This window comes from Podarcis filfolensis (assembly GCF_964270895.1).
Source record: "Podarcis filfolensis genome assembly, chromosome: 6".
Taxonomy (NCBI): domain Eukaryota; kingdom Metazoa; phylum Chordata; class Lepidosauria; order Squamata; family Lacertidae; genus Podarcis; species Podarcis filfolensis.
In genome coordinates, this window is record NC_139609.1 from 7,137,044 (window position 1) to 7,153,407 (window position 16,364).

Consider the following 16,364-nt stretch of genomic DNA (forward strand, 5'->3'; position numbering starts at 1 on the left):
CAGCTGTTCCTGCATGGATGTTGGCTGTGGAAGGTGACCTGAGACTAGGGGCATAGGAAAGGGAGTGGGGGGGTGCAGCCCCCCCCGGTGTCATCCTTTTTTTTAAAAGAAATATTTATTAAGATTTTACAAACAACAGATATACAAAAACACATAATAAAAAAGACAAGAAAAAAATAAGAGTAAACACACGCAAAAAAGATACAAAAAATTAAAAACAATTCTTTTTCATAATTTAAAACTCATTTGCTTGTTTCTTTGACTTCCTCACACCTCCCCTTCTTGTATTCCCATTTAAATAATTAAATCAGCAAATCCTTACCCTCTTTCATTTATCTTATCTCTATAACTTGACATTTTATAACTCAGTATTTTCATCCATTATCAATTCATTTTTGCATATTCTTATTAACTTTGTTACTAATACCACTTATTTCCAATCCAACACCATTTTAGTTATTTTTTTTTTTACCTATTTATGCCCTTCTTCCATATTCTTAAAGCATTACAGCTGGAAACCACTTAATTTCTATCCAACATCATTCTAACATTCATTAATTTTGCAATATTTCTGTAGATAGTCTTTAAATTTCTTCCAATCTTCTTCCACCGCCTCTTCTCCCTGGTCCCGGATTCTGCCAGTCATTTCTGCCAATCCCATATAGTCCATCATCTTCATCTGCCATTCTTCCAAAGTGGGTAAATCTTGTGTCTTCCAATACTTTGCAATAAGTATTCTTGCTGCTCCCCCGGTGTCATCCTTGAGGGGGGGAGTGACAAAATAGCACACCACGGGGGGTGGGGGTGGCACTTACCGTGGTGGGCCTGGCCTGCAGCGCACCCGAGCCACGCATCTCTCCTGGGAGTGACGTGGTGCCTTGGGGGCCCGCCCTGCCCGAAACGGCAGCATGGGGCTTGCATCCGCCAGACGGACTCCATGGGCGGCTCGCTGCGCCGTCCCCTTGTGCCCCCGTGCGCAGATTGACTTGCCTTGCCCCCGCCGCTCTAGGTGCCAGAGCAGTTAGCTGTGCCCCTGCCTGAAACCATCGACTCAGCCTAATTTCAGGCAGGTAGCAAGGAGAGGGGAAAAGGAATGACAGAGTCAGAGCGAAAGCAGGTGCCCTTCCAACCAAGGGATGTGCATATAATACTGAACAGCCCCTTGAACTGAGGCGATTAAATGGCATTTCCTTGCTTGCTCAGGGGATTACTAAGTGGGTAAACAGAAGAGACGTTTTAGCTTTATTCCTTTTAATGAGTGCAAATTGATTCCTGTTCCTTAAAAAAGAGTGGCTGAAGGCAACCTCTCTCTCTCCCTGCTCCCAGGACCCTGAACATGTTCTCACTTGCTCTCTCTGTGTGTATGTGTGGGCTGCTGACATCACTTTGGAGTTAACCTGGCCTTGACAGTCATCTATATAGCTGTCACTCCAGTCAAGAAAAGCGTTCTTTCTTTTCTTTTGCTTTTCCGAGGTTAGAAAGAAATCTCCTGTCTGGAGACAGGGTTTACATACCTTCCTCAAAGAGCTCAACACCTGTGATGGTTGATACGTTTATATTTTTGGTGGCTGCATTTGCCATAGGGACACGGGTGGTGCTGTGGGTTAAACCACAGAGCCCAGGACTTGCCGATCAGAAGGTTGGCAGTTCGAATCCCCGCGACGGGGTGAGCTCCCGTTGCTCGGTCCCTGCTCCTGCCAACCTAGCAGTTCGAAAGCGCGTCAAAGTGCAAGTATATAGATAGATACCCTCCGGCGGGAAGGTAAATGGCGTTTCCGTGTGTGGCTCTGGTTTCGCCAGAAGCGGCTTCATCATGCTCGCCACATGACCCGGAAGCTGTCTGCAGACAAACGCCGGCTCCCTTGGCCAGTAAAGCGAGATGAGTGCCGCAACCCCAGAGTCGTCTGTGACTGGACTTAACGCTCAGGGGTCCCTTTACCTTTATATATGTTGTAAGCTGCCCAGAGTGGCTGGGGAATAAATAATAAATGTAATTATTATTATTATTATTATTATTATTATTATTATTATTATTATTAAAACATGCCGACTTCCCTCTGATGACTGAAGTGGTACAGCCTAGGGAAAGCGTAGATAACTTCTGATTCTGCTATATGGATAAGCCGAACTTCACGTCTCACCTGCCACACACGTACTTGTGGAATTAAAAGCCTAGGTTTGCTCCCTTTGAGCATATCTGAGGGGGCTGTGTTTGTGCTGCGTGTTCTTCATGGTGCTGCCCTCCAGCCTTTTCAGGAGAAGACGCAGCCAAGTTTCTTTGTTTGTTGTCATTGTGCAATAACAATCATTACAGGCCGTGGGAAGAAAGAAAGTGTTTCTGCTCTGAAACCTTGCGTACGTACTGAAATGTGACTTGAGTGAAAGGGAAGTGGGGGCTGGAAGGCTTGCGTATGTGAAATAGCTTGTAAAGATGATGTAGCAAAGACTCAAATGCCACTGCTATTATCCCTGTCTGTTCGTAAAGTCACGAAGAAACAAAGCATCATAATGATGATCTGACTTATTTCTGGGTTTATGGGATAGGAAACTTTCCATGGCAGTCCTGAAGGAAGGCAGTTAACTTCCTTCTTCCTCCTCCTCATCCTGTGTGTGTATGAAATGTCATTTTATTTTGAGTCTCAACTTGCGTGATCTCACCCTCTAGGGGTTCAAATTCTGCTTACAGAGCAAATGGGAACACAGCAGCACCTAATACAGCCTTGCTCACAAGTCACTGGGATTGATGTGATCACAAGATTCCAAGTGGTTGGGTGTTTTCTCTCTCTTTTTAAAAAATATATTTTTATTAATTTCCAATATAAAATTATACAAAACAATACATCCAATTTATCACCAACATCCTCTTTTTGGACTGCCATCAGCATGTCTGATAATTCTCCGTTTTGATCACTTCCTCCACATTTCTTAATTAAATATTGCACTACATTAGTATCTTATTTCACCTTCTTTTTTAAACAATATTTCTACAATACATTTTCACAGAACTTCCTGAAAGCTTACAAACGTTATCTGATCATCACATATAGTTTTCATATAATCTGTAAATTTATTCCAGTCTTCAGTGAATTTCTGGTCTCGCCGGTTCCGGATCCTTCCTGTTAATTTATCAAGTTCTGCATAGCCCATTAATTTCATTCTCCATTCTTCAATCGTAGGTAATTCTTGTTTCCATTTTTGGGCCAACAAAATTCTTGCTGCTGTTACTGCGTATAAAAACAACTTCCATTCTTTTTTATTAATTTCATTTCCTATTATTCCTAACAAAAATGCTTCTGGTTTTTTAACAAACGTATATTTCAGCATCTTTTTTAACTCATTATATATCATTTCCCAGAAACATTTCACTTTTTTACACTCCCACCACATATGATAAAATGTTCCTTCTTTTTCTTTACATTTCCAGCATTTATTACTTACTTTATACATTTTTGCTAATTTTACTGGAGTTACATACCATCTATATATCATTTTCATCACATTTTCTTTTATTGTAGTACACACAGTAAATTTCATTCCTTCATTCCACAGTTTTATCCAATCATTTAGTTGTATATTATATCCAAAATCTTTGGCCCAATGAATCATAACCAATTTAACCTCTTCATCCTTTGTATACCATTCTAATAATATTTTATACATTTTAGATAAAATTTTAGCATCATTGTTCAAAATTTCCTGTTGATACTTAGATTCTTTATCAGAAAAACCTCTTTCTAATACTTCTTTTTTAAACATCTCATTAATCTGAAAATAATGCAGCCAACCATTTACATATTCTTTTACTTCCTCATATGGTTTCAATTTCCATTTACTTCCTTCTTTAATTATTAAATTCCCATATGTTATCCACCTCCCCCTCATGTTGATCTTCTTAACACTCATCACCTCCAAAGGAGATAACCAATGTGGAATTTTTGGCTCCAGTAGGTTTTTATACCTATCTTCGAATAATGTGGTTTTCAAAACCTTTATGCACTCGTTTCTTATCATACCAGGTTGCGTGTTTTCTCAGGGTCTTTTACGCATGCAGAATTGCCCAAGTCAGGGTGGTGATGACTGATCTAGAAAGGAAACTTGAGTTGCAGGCTGAGCAAATGTTTTTGAGTCAGGGGTACCATTTCAGGCTTGAGAGGCGGGAGGCAAGATTTCACAGCAAAGTTGAAACGTTGGATATAGTCCACCACCTTCCACGGGGAACTTTGTTCAACTGCCGAACAAAGTTCTTCCTGATGTTTAGTCGAAATTTGAATCCACTGGTTTGGGGCCTACCCTCTGGAGCAACGCAAAACAAGCTTGCTCCGTCTTCCATGTGACAGCCCTGAAGATATCTGAGGATGACTATCATATTTCCTCTCAGTCTCCTCTCATCCAGGCTAAACACACCCATGAAGTTCATATTAGTCTAACATCAATATAGAAGTGGCTAACTCTGAAACTGCTCCCCCGAGGAATAGCTCCACAGATTCTGAGCAACCAGTTTCAGTCTGGCTGGCAGACAGCAGTCTTAAGCACTCTTCAGAAACTGGGCCTTCTCCCCAAACCCTCATAGCTATGGGCCTGGGGCAAGCTAGATCCATGGTTAGGCAAAGAATCTTGGACACAGAGAGACAACAGGATTATAAAATCATAGAAAAGGGGAGATACGTAGCTGCTCCATCAACATATCTCTACTTCCTCGCATCCAGAAACACAAGAAGGGCTTTTACTCTTGCTAGAAGCTCAGCCTTGCCCTCACTGGTTCTGGAAGGCTCCTATAGAAGAGTCCCGTATGCACAGAGACTTTGCACCTGCCTATTAGGGGAAATAAGAAGCCCCGAACATATATTTTTTAGATGTCCTTTTTATGTTGAGATTGGTAGAGAAACCATTGATCCTTTGCTGAAGAGGCTCGCCAATCTTTCAGACAAGTCTATACTTAATTCTCTCCTCTTAGGCAAAGATCACAAGACAACCTGGCTGGTAGCCAGATTCTGCGCCCAGATTTCGTAGGCACAGATCATCCTCTAGAATAAAATAGCTGACTAGGGAAATGCTGAAGTCGCCCTTTGGGGTGCCTCAGGGTCAATTTTTATGGTAGCCCAAATCTCAGTTGTACGGGTGTATGTATATATCTCAGTTTTAACTCTTGAGCTGTTGCTGCAATCTGCTCTGATTGTATATTTTATCTTTATGAAGGCTGTTTTTATTGTGTTATACGAGCTGGTCTTTGACCGTAATAAATTATCTAAAATCTAAATCTAAACACACCCAACTCCTTCAACTGTTCCTCATTAGGCTTAGTTTCCATACCCTTGATCATCTTGGTCACCCTCCTCTGCACATGTTCCAGTTCATCAATATCCTCCTTGGAGAAGCTTGGCAACAGCTTTTGGGAGGAAAAGTGAGATATAGCATATAATAACAATGTGAATTATTATTTTTTGAATCCATCATATGAATCACAGAATTGTAAAGTTGGAAGAGACCCCAAGAGTCATCTAGTCCAACCCTCTGCCCTGCAGAAATCTCTTGCCCAACGAAGGGCAAAAAACCCTGAGCTTTAAGAGTCTGATGCTCTATCAATTGAGCTATACTATGGATACACTCAAACAGTAGCACTAGCATTAATCAGGGCTAACTGAAAGCTCCCTAGTAGGGAGTATGCTTTCACAGAACTCTTTTTCAGTGTTAAACAAAAGAAAAGGGGGCATGGGGAGAAGTGAAAGAGTGGTATCTTTGCTAAAGGACCACACACTCACTTGACTGCCGCAGGGGACAATCTTAAGGCGGAAGAACAACAGAAGTCTTGTGGCACCTTAAAGGTAAAGGGACTTCTGACAATTAAGTCCAGTCGTGAACGACTCTGGGATTGCGGCGCTCATCTCGCTTTGCAGGCCGAGGGAGCCAGCGTTTGTCCGCTTCCATAGACAGTTTTTCTGGGTCCTGTGGCCAGCATGACTAAGCCGCTTCTGGCGAAACCAGAGCAACACACGGAAACGCCGTTTAGCTTCCCACCGGGGTGGTACCTATTTATCTGCTTGCACTTTGACATGCTTTTGAACTGCTAGGTTGGCAGGAGCAGGGACCGAGCAACGGGAGCTTACCCCATCGTGGGGATTCGAACCGCCAACCTTCTGATCGGCAAGTCCTAGGCTCTGTGGTTTAACCCACAGCGCCACCCGCGTCCTTACAGACTAACAAAAGCTATTATGCCACAATAAAATGCCTTTCAAGGTGCCACAATGCTCTCAGTTGGTTTTGCTGCAAGAGGCAGAAAGGTCTCAGAGGATGATTAAGGAAGCCCTTTGAGGACTTATCCAGTTTGTGCCCAGTGTTCCAGGTGCTGCCACCAAAGGATACTTGGACAAAGAAGCAATGCAGACAAGATATCGAAGCAGGAAGCCTAGCCGCTGTGAAACTGGCAAAAGCAGGCATAGAATCATCGAATCATAGAGTTGGAAGAGACCACAAGGGCCATCGAGTCCAACCCCCTGCCAAGCAGGAAACACCATCAGAGCACTCCTGACATATGGTTGTCAAGCCTCTGCTTAAAGACCTCCAAAGAAGGAGACTCCACCACACTCCTTGGCAGCAAATTCCACTGTCGAACAGCTCTTACTGTCAGCAAGTTCTTCCTAATGTTTAGGTGGAATCTTCTTTCTTGTAGTTTGGATCCATTGCTCCGTGTCCGCTTCTCTGGAGCAGCAGAAAACAACCTTTCTCCCTCCTCTATGTGACATCCTTTTATATATTTGAACATGGCTATCATATCACCCCTTAACCTCCTCTTCTCCAGGCTAAACATGCCCAGCTCCCTTAGCCGTTCCTCATAAGGCATCGTTTCCAGGCCTTTGACCATTTGGTTGCCCTCCTCTGGACACGTTCCAGTTTGTCAGTGTCCTTCTTGAACTGTGATGCCCAGAACTGGACACAGTACTCCAGGTGAGGTCTGACCAGAGCAGAATACAGTGGCACTATTACTTCCCTTGATCTAGATGCTATACTCCTATTGATGCAGCCCAGAATTGCATTGGCTTTTTTAGCTGCCGCGTCACACTGTTGGCTCATGTCAAGTTTGTGGTCAACCAAGACTCCTAGATCCTTTTCACATGTACTGCTCTCAAGCCAGGTGTCACCCATCTTGTATTTGTGCCTCTCATTTTTTTTGCCCAAGTGCAATACTTTACATTTCTCCCTGTTAAAATTCATCTTGTTTGTTTTGGCCCAGTTCTCTAATCTGTCAAGGTCGTTTTGAAGTGTGATCCTGTCCTCTGGGGTGTTAGCCACCCCTCCCATCCTACCTTGTTGTTTCCTAAGACATTTCCTTCTTTCAATTCCCTGCTCACAGTTGTCCTAACTAAATTTCCTTCCATTGACAATCTCAGCATGGAGGGAGCTGTTAATTTTTGTTGCATTTATATCTCACCCTTTCCTCAAGGAGAAGAGGGTTTCCATCCAGGTGCTGGCTAAGGGCCAAGCTACATCTGACAGTTTAATGTTTCCTTCCTTGCATGTAAGGCAGGCAGGCAGGCAGGCAGACAGACAGGGTTTAACCCCTTCCTTCTCCTGCTGCGTTACTGACTAAAATAGCTCCTCCAAAGCTGCTCTATCTACTGGAAGGAAAGGTCTCACTGACATCAGTTGCAGCTCTCCTCCCAATTCTAAAAGCATACTTGAAGAAGGAATTCTAACCAGTTAACACAGCAGGAAAGGGGAAGGGTTAAACTCCTTGTCCCTGCCAGCTGCAATCTGGCTACGTAATTACTCCACCCCCAACAGCAGCTATTTGCATTTTCCAAAAGTGAGTTTTCAGTGCAAGTGCCAGGTCTAATTTTGGTCTTAAGCCCAGACTGGCCTGGCTGCTTCAGAGATGAACATACATTCAGAATTCCTGCCCCTCTTCCCATTCTCTGGGCTCACTGCTAGGCTGTCACATGCATGTATGCCTTCCTGCCAATGCTGAGACGTCCTTTGCCCTCAGCCTTTTAACCAAATCTGGCTAAGAGGAAGAGGATGATGTATAAGCTTCATTAGCCGACCGACCTGTGGGACCCTCAAAATGTTTTCCTAGCTGTATTTGAGTCCCCAGCCCTTGCCCAAGAGCTGCAGTGACATGACGTGGCTGGAATATTGTTTTAAATAACTCATCCATGTGGGTGGAGGATGACTGTGCAAGGACTCATTGGATGGGTCTCAAGAAAAGAGTCAGCACCCTGCTAGGAGGTCCCAGCCCATGACATGTACAGTTTTGTGTCTCATGTTCATCATTTGATTCCAGGGAGGTAATGGAAGTGATAAATCAGTGTCGGTAATGTGGAGTGGATGAGTGTGAACAAGGTGGAACTTAAACCAAGCAAAACAGAGGCACTGTTGATGAGGGGGTTCTTGTGTTCTGACAGCCTCTTTTGGATTCAGTTGCACTCCCTCTGAAGGCTCAACTGTGTAAGCTTCTTGGGGTCTGACTTTTCCCTTGGCTGCTCAGCTGATTCATTAGTTGTGACCTTTCTCAGAGAAGATGGGCCTGGTGTAAACTATCTTTTTTAAAAAAATAATTTTTATTCATTTTCCAAACAAGTTTTATACAATCAACAAATTATTTTGCACTCATTCTTCAATTTTTTACTTCCCTCAGTTTCTCTGTCAATCTTTCGTAAAATTTCTATTTGTTGATGCATTTCTAAACATGATATTGCCTTTCCCAACTCCTTTTCCTCTTACTCTCTTTTTTGCAATATTTCTTACTATCTCACAGAGTCTCTTCAAAACCAACAAGCGTTGTCTGTACATCACATATATTTTTCAGATATTCTGTAAATTTCCCCCAGTCCTCAATAAACTTTTGGTCTTTCTGATATCGAATCTTCCCAGTCAATTTGTCCAATTCTGCATATTCAGTCAAATTCCTTCTCCATTCTTCCACTGTTGGAATTTCTTCCTGTTTCCATCTTTGGGCCAGAAGTATCCTTGCGGCAGTCACTGCATATTGAAACAGTTTACAGTCTCTCTTATTAATTTCGTTTTCTACCATTCCTAATAGAAAGGCCTCTGGTTTTTTAACGAACGTATATTTCAACATCTTTTTCAATTCATTGTATATCATTTCCCAGAAGTCTTTCACTCTTTTACACTCCCACCACATATGATAGAAAGTTCCTTCTTTTTCTTTACATTTCCAACACTTATTGCATGTTTTATACATTTTGGCCAATTTAACTGGCGTTATATACCATCTGTAGAACATTTTCATTACATTTTCTTTCAACGCAGTACATGCCGTAAATTTTAACCTTTCATTCCATAATTTCATCCAATCATCATACTGTATATTATAACCAAAGTCTCTTGCCCAGTGTATCATTACTGCTTTTACCTCTTCATCTTTTGTATGCCACTCCAGCAACATTTTATACATTTTAGACAGATTTTTATACTCATTATTCAATACCTCCACTTGGAATTTTGATTCTTTACCTTCATACCCACACATTTTACAATCTTTTTAAAACATTTCATTAATCTGAAAGTAATGTAACCACTCTCCCTCTGAAGGCTCAACTGTGTAAGCTTCTTGGGGTCTGACTTTTCCCTTGGCTGCTCAGCTGATTCATTAGTTGTGACCTTTCTCAGAGAAGATGGGCCTGGTGTAATCTATCGGTGCTTACAGGGCCGTCTTAACCATAGGTGTTAGGGGTGCTGGGCACCCGGGCGCCGGGCTCTCAGGGGCGCCAGGCTGAGAGTCCGAGGCCCGAGAGTTGGAGTCTGGGGAAGAGCCCGCCCATTGGAGCGCCGCGGCAGGCTCTTCTGCTATGGGCAGCTCTACGAAGCAAGTTCAGGGGTGAGCGAGCCAGCGAGGCGCTGAGGTGGCCGGCCGACTCCGCCCTCCTATGCACCTGGGATTGGCGTAGGGCCCACCCGACAAGGCGCCCGGCCTAGCGCCACCTCCTTGCGCTCCTCTGTGCCCTGCTCTGCCCTGCCTGCGCACCTCGATGGCCAGCCCATAATGCGCTGCCCCCCTAAAAAAGGTTGACAATTCTGGGCAACCTGGGGGGGGCACCGGGTGGATGTTTGCACCCCAGCGCCACATATGCTTAAGACAGCCCTGAATGTGTATGGCCTGTGTGTGGTTTGGGAGCTGCACGGTCAGGGGAAAAACAGTGCTGTCCAGGGTTGTAAAGACTGTGGAGAGAATAATTGGGTGCACTCTTCCCATCTTGGATCAAATCTATGCTTCCAGGTGCCATAAGAAAGCTGCAGAGATAGCGCAGGACAGTGTGCACCCCGGAAATGATCTCTTTCAGCTTCTGCCTTCTGGAAGAAGGTACAGGGTTATAAAGACTAGGACTAGCCGCCTGAGAAACAGTTTCTATTCAAATGTGATTTTGGTTTTAAACGCAGTGTAAGGTAGTCTCTATGGGAGTATATTCTGTTTAATTATGGGGTATCAGAGTTTTTAGGGGGCTAACCAGGCTGGGATAGCTGGGATAGCAGGCTTGTTCGTTTTTGAGTGTCTGATGTAGATTTTTTCAATTTCGTTGTTCTGTATGAGACAGTGACAATAAAGATTATCGTATCGAGTGCTTAAGTTACTTCCAGATTGGGCTGCTACAGTGTTCGCTGTGGGGCACTGCCCTTGCAAACGGCTCAGAAAAAAATCATTTGTGGTTAGATTTTTGTTTGGTGCCTGACCAACTGGAGCATAAAGCATAAAGCTCCAATTTTATTTTATCTCCACTGGCTGCTATTCATTTCTAGGCTCAATTTTAAAATGCTGGTTTTCAACTCTAAAGACCCACCTTGGATGTGGGCACCTGAAAGGTTGTCTGCTTCCACACAGACCAACTTCAATATATGCCTCAGAGAGCCTGCTCACGGTGTAATTCTTTCAGACTGCTAGGCAAGTGAGAAAGATATGGGGCCTTCTTACTGGTGGCTCTAAAATACCTTTCCGGCGGAGGTTTGCTGGGTTCCTGGTCTTTTTAAGACCAAAACCGAAAACATGTTTATTTTTGACAAGCTTTGGACGGGCAATTTCTGCTGTTGTTTTAAACCATGGGTAGGGAAACTAAGGCCCGGGGGCTGGATCTGGCCTAATTGTCTTCTAAATCCGGCCCGTGAATGGTCCAGGAATCAGCATGTTTTTACATGAGTAGAATGTGTGCTTTTATTTAAAATGCATCTCTGGGTTATTTGTGGGGCATAGGAATTCGTTCATTATTCCCCCCCAAACAATATAGTCCAGCCCCCCCCGCAAGGTCTGAGGGACAGTGGACTGCCCCCTGCTGAAAAAGTTTGCTGACCTCTGTTTTAAACTGTTTTTTAATTTGATTGTTGCCTTCAGATTCATTTGTATTGTTTTGAAATTATGAGTTTTGATTTTAAATGTATTGCATTCCTTTTAATATAACCGGCTTGGGTGCTCTAAGAGCAGGGCAAAGATTATCGTAATAATTGCTATCATTGTTGCTGAGAACCCATCCAAATCTCTTTGCCTGCAGTGGAATTTTGTGCCTGTGTACCAGTGTGGATTGGTGGGGCATTTTAGGGAAGAGACAAGTTTGAGGTCCCAAGTATTGCGTCTAGGGAGCCAGACTTCTAATTACGAATGTTTAGGGCTGTGGCGAACCTTGTGCAAGGATTGGCTGGCTACGAATTAATCCAGGATGAAAGGCACGCTGCTGGCTAGGTTCTGGTTGCCACGGGAACAGAAGAAATCGGAGGAGGAGAGGTCAACTGGGAGAGACCCCTGAGCAGGGAAAGTGTAAAGTGATGGTTGAAAACAGTTAGCTGGGGAGGGCTCTGTCTGAAACCTGCAAAAGCTCTGTGACAAGACCCTACCTGGAAGGAGATCTCTTGTCTGCTGAACCTGCAGGGAAATGGAGGCCAGGAAGAGAGCCCCAAAGCCCAGTGCATACTGCGTGAAGCAAGACCTTTCCCTCTGAACCTAGAGAAGCTGTCTGCGACAAGAGTTCATCAAGGCTGTCAGTCAGCTGTGAGGACGGCTAGGGAGAGATAAATCTGGGAAGGAATTGTGGGAAGCAGACGGGCTGGAGTGCCTAGTCTTTGTGTGTGTGTGTGTGTGTGTGTGTGTGTGTGTGTGTGTTTTGCATGTGTTAAATTAATTGGTTAGCAATGGCTTAGATCTACACAAAGTGTAGGATGCCACGTTGGTTCGTTAGAATAATGTCATCACCCAGTGAGGCAACACTTATATCAAGATCAATTGGCAGATTAAGCAGTGAAACACATAAGTTGTATGTGTGTTTTTATCACTTATCTTAATGCTTAGCCAAATTCTGATTTCTTCCCCATTCCCTCTACAGTCGTATCTTGGTTTTCTAACAGAATGCATTCCGGAAGTCCGTTCCACTTCCGAAACGTTCGGAAACCAAGGCACAGCTTCTGATTGGCTGCAGGAGCTTCCTGCAGCCAATTGGAAGCTGTGAACACTGGTGGAGGAAGGGATGTGTGGCAGTATTTAAAGAATATTTGAAAACCTATTATGATAGCAAAAACCTCCTGGCAGACCTTAAATGATTCTTGTAATGTATAGGCAACAAACTAAAGAATATTTTTCTGAAGGAAATTAAGGAAACAAAGTTTAATACTATGTAAAAAATAACAAATGAGATTTACTTTTTTTTTTTTTATTTTTTTTATTTTTAATAAACTTTATTGTTATTCCAATAGTTAAAAAGAAAAAAAGCACATACAAAATATTTCATCCATAGAAGCAGCAGAAAAGAAAACAAAACGAAGAAAAGAAAAAAGAGCCAAGTTCAAAATCCATACCATCTAAGTACTGGATCATTACTTAGGTCTATAACATTCTCTGACTTCCCACCACCACGGCGCGAGCTGTATTTCAACAATATCTTCAGCAGTATCTATAATACCCGTTATCACTACCTCACAGTTTTTATATTATGCCTACTGAGAATTTAATATTCCCTAAAGTTGTCTCCATATATACAAAAAATTTGTTCCACTCATTAATAAATTTGGTATTTTTCTGCTGCCTGATCTTCTGCGTCATTATTGCTAGTTCAGTGTACTCAGTTAACTTGGTTTGCCATTCTCTGATTGTTGGGATGTTAGGTGTTTTCCACTTCTTTGCTAACAGTATCCTAGCGGATACTGTTGCATACTGAAACAGGGTTTGGTCTTCTTTCCTGATTTCAGCCCCCACCATTCCTAGAAGGAATGCCTCAGGCTTTTTTGGGAAGGTGTACTTTAAAATCTTTTTTAGTTCCTCATAGACAGCGCCCCAGAACTTTTTCACCTCCTCGCATGTCCACCACATGTGGTGGAAGTCTCCCTCTTTCTTCCTACATTTCCAGCAGGTCTTATCCCCGGTTTTATACATCTTTGCTAGCTTTGTTGGGGTGATGTACCAACGGTACATCATCTTTTCTATGTTCTCTCGGAGTCCGACACAAGCTGTAAATTTCATGTCTTTGTTCCAGAGTTTTGTCCATCTTTCGTATTCTAGGGGATATCCCAAATCTATAGCCCACTTAATCATAACCTCTTTAACCTCCTCATCCATGGTGTCCCAATCTAATAGTTGGTTATACATTTTAGTTAAGAGTTTTGTATTCCCATCTAATATTTCCAGTTGATACTTGGATTTATTCTTACTCATTCCGACTTTTTTATGTTCATTCCAAAGGGCCCCTATTTGATGGTATTGTAACCACCCCGATAATTTATCTTTTAGCTCTTCATAGGGCCTCAATTTCCAACCTTTATCGGAACTTATCAGAAGGTCTGTGTACGTCAATCTTTTGCCTTCCATATTTAATTTTTTATTGGCTAAAATATCTATGGGCGACAGCCACCAAGGGGTGTCTTTTTCTATTATCCTCTTGCATCTATTCCATACTTCTAACAGCGCCCCTCTTATTATATGGTTTGAAAAACCCCTATGGACCCTTCCCTTATCGTGCCATAGGTACGCGTGCCACCCAAATCTGGCATTAAAGCCCTCCAGGTCAAGCAGGTCGGTGTTATCCAAAACTACCCATTCTTTAATCCAGCAGAGGCACGAAGCCTCATAGTATAGTTGTAGATTCGGGACCGCAAACCCCCCTCTTTTCCTTTTGTCGGTGAGCAGCTTAAATTTAATTCTGGCTCTTTTACCCTGCCAAATAAATCTTGACAGGGTCTTCTGCCAGTCCTTAAACATTGATGTACCTCTGACTACCGGGATATTTTGAAATAGGAATATCATTCTTGGAAGAATATTCATTTTAATGGCAGCCATTCTCCCCTCCCAAGAAAGCTGTAATCTATTCCAGCTGTCTAGATCTTTTTTGCACTCCCTCCAGATTCTATTATAATTGTCCTCCACTAGGTTTATATTTTTTGGGGATACCCAAATACCCAAATATTTAACCTTTTTTGTTATCTTTATCCCTGTTTCATCTTCGATCTTATTTTTTGAGTTCTCATCTACATTCTTTACCAGCATCTTGGTTTTAGTTTTATTTAGTTTGAACCCGGATAGTCTTCCAAAATCCTCCATTAACTCAATAACTTCATTTATTCCTTTTAAGGGGTCTTCTACTGAGATTATTAAATCGTCGGCGTATGCCTTTAGTTTATATTCTTTTGTGCCAATTTTGATCCCTCTTATTTCAGGCGTCTCTCTTATTTTATTCAGTATAACCTCCAGGACCATGATAAATAACAGGGGGGATAACGGACACCCCTGTCTTGTACCTTTTGTTATTGTAAACGAATCTGTTAGATTGCTATTGATGATCAGTTTTGCCCTTTGATCTGTGTAGATAGCTCTTATGCCCTCTAGGAATGGCCCTCTTATTCCTATCTTTTCCATCGCTTTTAATAGGAAGTTCCACGAAACATTATCAAAAGCCTTTTCGGCGTCTATGAAGATTAACGCAGCCGGGACATCATTCCTGAGTTCTAAGTATTCGATTATATTAACTACATGTCTCACATTATCCTTTAGTTGCCTTCCGGGCAGGAATCCGGCTTGGTCTTTGTTTATTATTTTGTTCAAACATTTCTTTAGTCTGTTCGCCATTATCCCTGCAAAGATCTTATAATCATTATTAAGCAATGATATTGGCCTGTAGTTTTTTATGTCAAGTCTGTCCGAGTCTGCTTTAGGTATTACTGTAATATGCGCCTCTCTCCACGAATCCGGAGGCTCCCCACCTTGCAGAATATTATTACTTACATTACATAGTATTGGCGCTAGTTGTTCCTCTAGTGTCTTATAATATTTTGAAGAAAGACCGTCTGGGCCTGGGGCCTTACCGGATTTCATATTCCTGATTACATACCTGACCTCTTCCACCGATATTGGATCGTTTAGAAATTCCTTTTCCTCCTCTGTCAATTGTTCCCCTCCATTCCTATCCAAGTACCTCCCTATCTCATTTATATCTTCATCTTCCTTCCCTTTGTATAGGACTTCATAAAACTGGAGGAACTTTGCTTTTATTTCACTGGGGTCTTCTATTATTTGGCCTTCCAATTTAATTTTGTTAATCACACTTTGTTTTTTCCTTTTTCTCAGTTGCCATGCCAATAGCTTGCCCGTTTTGTTTGCCGACTCAAAATACTTTTGTTTCATCTTTTTTATTCCCCATTCTATTTCTTCATTTAACAATGTTTCATGTTGGATTTGTAGAAATCTATAGGTTTGTTTGATCTTCTCATCCCCAGGGTTCCTTGTCAACTTCCCTTCTACGTTTTTTAGCTGTTTAATTATTTCTTCCTTCTTTGCCTCTCTTGTATTCTTTCTATGTTTATTCTGCTGGATCAGGAAGCCTCTGAGTACTGCTTTACTTGCGTCCCAGACAACATTGATTTTAGTTTCCCTATTCAGGTTCAGGTCAAAATATTCTTTTAAGGTGCTCTTTACTTTATCGATAATCTCATCCTGATCCATTAAATAATCGTTCATTCTCCATCTATATGGTCCTAGTGATTTACACTTTATTTCCAGGAGAATTGAGTTATGGTCTGAGAACGTTCTGGGCTCTATTTCGCACTTCGCTGATCTTATCGTAAGCTCGCTGGAGATCCAAATCTGGTCTATTCTTCCCCAGCTTTGGTGTGGCCCCGAAAAGTGCGTAAATTGTCTTCCTGTTGGATTTTTAAACCTCCAAATGTCAGTCAGATCCAAATTTTCTTGGAGGTCATTAAAGGTTTTTGGGAGCTTCCCTTGCTTCCGTTTCCTTATTTTCTCACTTCTGTCTATCTCGGGTTCAGGGACTCCATTTAAGTCTCCTAATAAAATTAGTTTATGGTTTTCTAATTCTAATAATATTTGTTCCAATTTTTTGAAGAACACCGTTTGGTTTGTATTAGGGGCATAGATTGTTACAACA

At 42.3% G+C, this 16,364-nt stretch overlaps 2 protein-coding genes across 4 annotated transcripts in view; one reads left to right on the forward strand and one right to left on the reverse strand.

Annotated features, from left to right (window-relative positions):
• LOC310765936 (sterol O-acyltransferase 1-like) overlaps positions 1–6,737 on the reverse strand; it is a 160,537-nt gene extending 153,800 nt beyond the window's left edge. Inside the window, exon 1 of the mRNA XM_083621613.1 lies at positions 6,620–6,737. The gene's annotated coding sequence lies outside the window, so the exon portion shown is untranslated. The remainder of the gene's footprint in view (positions 1–6,619) is intronic.
• The window catches only part of CACNA1E (calcium voltage-gated channel subunit alpha1 E), a 494,249-nt gene that overhangs the window by 24,720 nt on the left and 453,165 nt on the right, over positions 1–16,364 (forward strand). The window lies entirely within an intron of this gene.